The sequence below is a fragment of the Chrysochloris asiatica genome, unplaced genomic scaffold (genome assembly GCF_000296735.1).
Source record: "Chrysochloris asiatica unplaced genomic scaffold, ChrAsi1.0 scaffold00079, whole genome shotgun sequence".
NCBI classification, from domain to species: domain Eukaryota; kingdom Metazoa; phylum Chordata; class Mammalia; order Afrosoricida; family Chrysochloridae; genus Chrysochloris; species Chrysochloris asiatica.
The window spans coordinates 12,107,955-12,111,583 of NW_006408597.1; the positions used below are offsets into that span (position 1 = coordinate 12,107,955).

A 3,629-nucleotide genomic window follows, 5' to 3' on the forward strand; every position below is an offset into this window, starting at 1 on the left:
CCCCCTCCGCGGGACCTCCCCTTCCCGCGCCATACAGCTGAGCTAGTGACGCGGGCGCCGCCGCCGCCGCCGCGTTCCATTCTCCGAAGCCGGCGACAGCCTCGTCCCCTCCCTCCCCTAAGCCTTCTGCTCCTGCAGTGCCGGCCAACACGAGCCAGACAAGGGCACCCGGGGCCTCGCCTTACCCAAGAGGGTTGCGGGCGCGTGCAGGCGGCGGAGCGGATCCCGGCGCCGCGGAAGCTGCGAGCGCCCCCATCCCAGAGGTCGCCGCTCCGTTCCCCGGGTGAGTTGTCACCGCGGCCGGTGGTCAGCGGGAGCAGGCATTGTGTCACTTACGCTCCCGGCCGGCTGTCAGGGGCGTGGGGCCGGAGGTCTGCGCGCACCGCCCGGAGAGGGAGATGCAGGCGGGGGTTCCGGCCCGCGCCGGCTTCTGCCCACGCCGACCGGGCTGTCACCCGGAGGTGAGCGTCGCTGCCGGGTGCCCCGCGGGGCCGGGAGGACGGCGGGCCGGCGGCGTGGGCTGTGTCGGGGTAGTGTTGCGCTGAGAACTTGGTGACCGAGAGCTGGGGGACGGGCCGTCCCGCGTTACTGCCGGGCAAAGCCGGAGAATCCGGGCTGCCTCGCTGGGCTTGTGGGGTCGCGCTTCCCACCTGGACGGAAAGGTGGAGAGAGGAGAAGGAAAGAGGGTAAGCAGAGGTCCTTTTTTTTTTTTTTTTATGACCGTTCTGTTGTTTCTGCCCCCGCCAGCCGAGGGACGCCTGCAGGTCCTGCGCAGTGACAGTGTTGGTACCGCGATGGTAGATTTCCTGAGGAAATCTTACCGCAGCGTGTGTGTGTGTGTGTGTGTGTGTGTGTGTGTGTTTTGGAAGCCCCCGCGCCTCGTCTGCTTGTTAATCTCAAAAACTTTTCTTATTATCTGAGCTGTACTCATAGCAATCACTTCCTGTTTTATGTATTTATAGCGACATAGTCTCTTTTTTACTCTTGGTTTTTAGAGATTCCAAATATTAGTGTAGTCGTCTGACCCCTAACAGAGTGGTGAATTGGGGGGGGGGGGATGCTGGAAAAAGTTACCTTTTAGGTAGGAGGGGGAGGTGGCTATGGGCACAGCAAGAGAAAAGAGGCCTTCAAAAATCATGTCAGTGACTGGTGAAGAGGGAAGCTCTCTTCACAACAAAGAGACCTCATATTGTTTCCACAGACTTTTCTTTCGTGTTAGCCGCATGCTGGGCTTTGTTGCTCTTGCTAACTGGGGTTGTGTATGCTCTGTGTGGAGGTGCACGTGTTGCCAGCCCAGTTAAATTGCCCAGTCCAGTTAAATGAACCACAGGTATTTACCTCCTTCCAGATCTACAGAGGCAGCAAGTGACTTTTCACAAGTTTCATGGTGGTTCATTTCTTGTTGTTTGTATCCTGTTGTTGTTGTTGTTGTTAAGTGCCACTGAGTCAGTTCTGACCCATAGCGACCCTGTATAGGGTTTCCGATGAGCAGTTGGTGAGCTTGAACCGCTTGCAGTTCAAAGGACTTTGCAGTCCAGAGCATTATCCCACAGTGCCATACCATTAAAAAAAAATTTTTTTTTTTTTTTTTTTTTTGCCGTGGAGTGAATTTTGACTCATGGCAATCCCATGTGTGATAGAGTAGAAATATACTCCATAGGGTTTTCAATGGTTGTCTTTTTGGAAGTAGATTACTAGGCCATTTCTTTCCTTGGTGACTCTGGGATAACTGGAACCTTAGCCAAATAGCTAATGGTTTGCACCACCCAAGGTCTCTCTGTCTATACACACACGCACACACACATACTTGTGAATTATATGCATATACATACCTTTACATGCCTTTTTGGTTTTGGAAAGTCTACACTCAAATTTACACTGTCAGTGCAGTCTAGAAAGACATGTGCTTGGCATTGAGTACTGATTTGGTATAGATGTACATTCAACCAGAAGTGATTTTTTTTGCAGAGCTGGGGCAGGTTATGTCTGTTGTTGTTGTTGTTAAGTGCCATTGAGTCAGTTCTGACCCATAGCGACCCTGAACAGAAGGCTGTACCCAAACAGAAGGCTGTAACTCCTTACGGGAGCAGAAAACCTCATCTTTCTCCCGCAGAGCAGCTGGTAGTTTCTAACTGCTGACCTTGTGGTTCGCAGCCCGATTCGTAACCACTGCATTACCAGAGCTCCGTCGTTAGTAAATGACGGTATTAATAGGGTAAGTGACAACAATTGTAAGGTTGGCCCAGGACCAGTGCAGTGTTTCCTTCTGTTGTACATAGGGTCACTATGAGTCAGCACCTAATAGTAACAGGGTAATATAATAATAATAGCAATAATGGAAAAATTCTCAAGGATGACCTGTGTAGAAAACTTTATGCTAAGAACTGTACTTTCTGGATCTCATTTCATAAACTACAGATTACGGAAGTACATATTATTGTAAACTCTATTTTTCCAATTAAGACCAAGGCCGACAGGTAACTTGCTCAGGATTGAAGGAACTCACTCACTGAACAGATGACACTTGTTAGTTTTTGTTTACCTTTTGGAAAAATTGAAACCAGGTTATTTCCAGTACCTTCTTAAAGCATTACTCTTTTGCCTATCTTCTCAGCTCACGAGCATTCCCAACTCTTCCTCCAAGGTTCACGACACTCATTTATCCTTCTCGCTTCCCATCCTTTGATTTCGTATGTGATACACAGAATGTGCACTGGTCCCTGTGCTAGGCATTGGGGATACTGTAGTAAGAGCCCAGCCATGTTTTCATGGACTTCATCATCTTTATACCAGTTTATTTTGGTTTATGTTGTTAACTCTCAGTAATTTAAATTTGTTTGTTTGTTGCTTAGGAAACTTGTGCCCAGTGAGTTAAACAGATGGCAGTACTGGTATGAGTGACTTTTGGGGTACTTTGGTAGAAGTGGCAGAAGAAAAATTCTCAAACTGGACAGGGACAAGTCCCTGGGTGTTTAGCGCACAGTGCCTACTCAGCCTCTGCCCTGCAAGCTCCCTGAAAATGGCAGAGTTGGATTTTTTTTTGTTGAGGCCTGTATCTCAAAGGCCAGAATTTCAGTGGATGAAAGGAAGAGGAAGGAAGGTAGAAATGAGGTGTTAGAGATGCAGGCTGGCAGATGAAGCACTTTGTTTCCTTTCCTGGAGGGCCTCCACTGTGTGGTGAAAGAACTTGGCCTCTTATGTAATGATGTGTCTCCTTGGCAGGGGATTTCCTCCTTTGCTGCTGCTGTGGCTGCAGTTCTTCCAGCTCCCCTCCCCCTCCACACACACCCATGCACCTTCCAAAGGTAATAATTCACCTGCCTTCAAAGTAAGACCTTCTTTCAAGTTAAGCTACTAAGTATAGATGCACTCCTTCCATGCCTTTCCACACTACCCAAAATCCCCATGTTTCTGATAGATCCTTGTACTTTTTTTCTGTATCTTTAGCTCTTCTGACAACTGGGTTACTACTGGTAACACCTATGCCCTCAGAGAATTAAATATCTTTTTAAAAAAAATTAGTAAGCCACATAATCTTCCTTATTTTTGTACCCAAACAGAAGTAAACTGGGAGAATGTTGGAAGTAGAACCGGTTGCCGCAGGCGGCAAAACATATGAACTTGTCATT

The 3,629-nt window shown here is 48.6% G+C and overlaps 1 pseudogene; it reads right to left on the reverse strand.

Annotated features, from left to right (window-relative positions):
* The window catches only part of LOC102813939, a 33,779-nt pseudogene extending 33,699 nt beyond the window's left edge, over window positions 1-80 (reverse strand).
* Window positions 81-3,629: the final 3,549 nt, after the last annotated feature.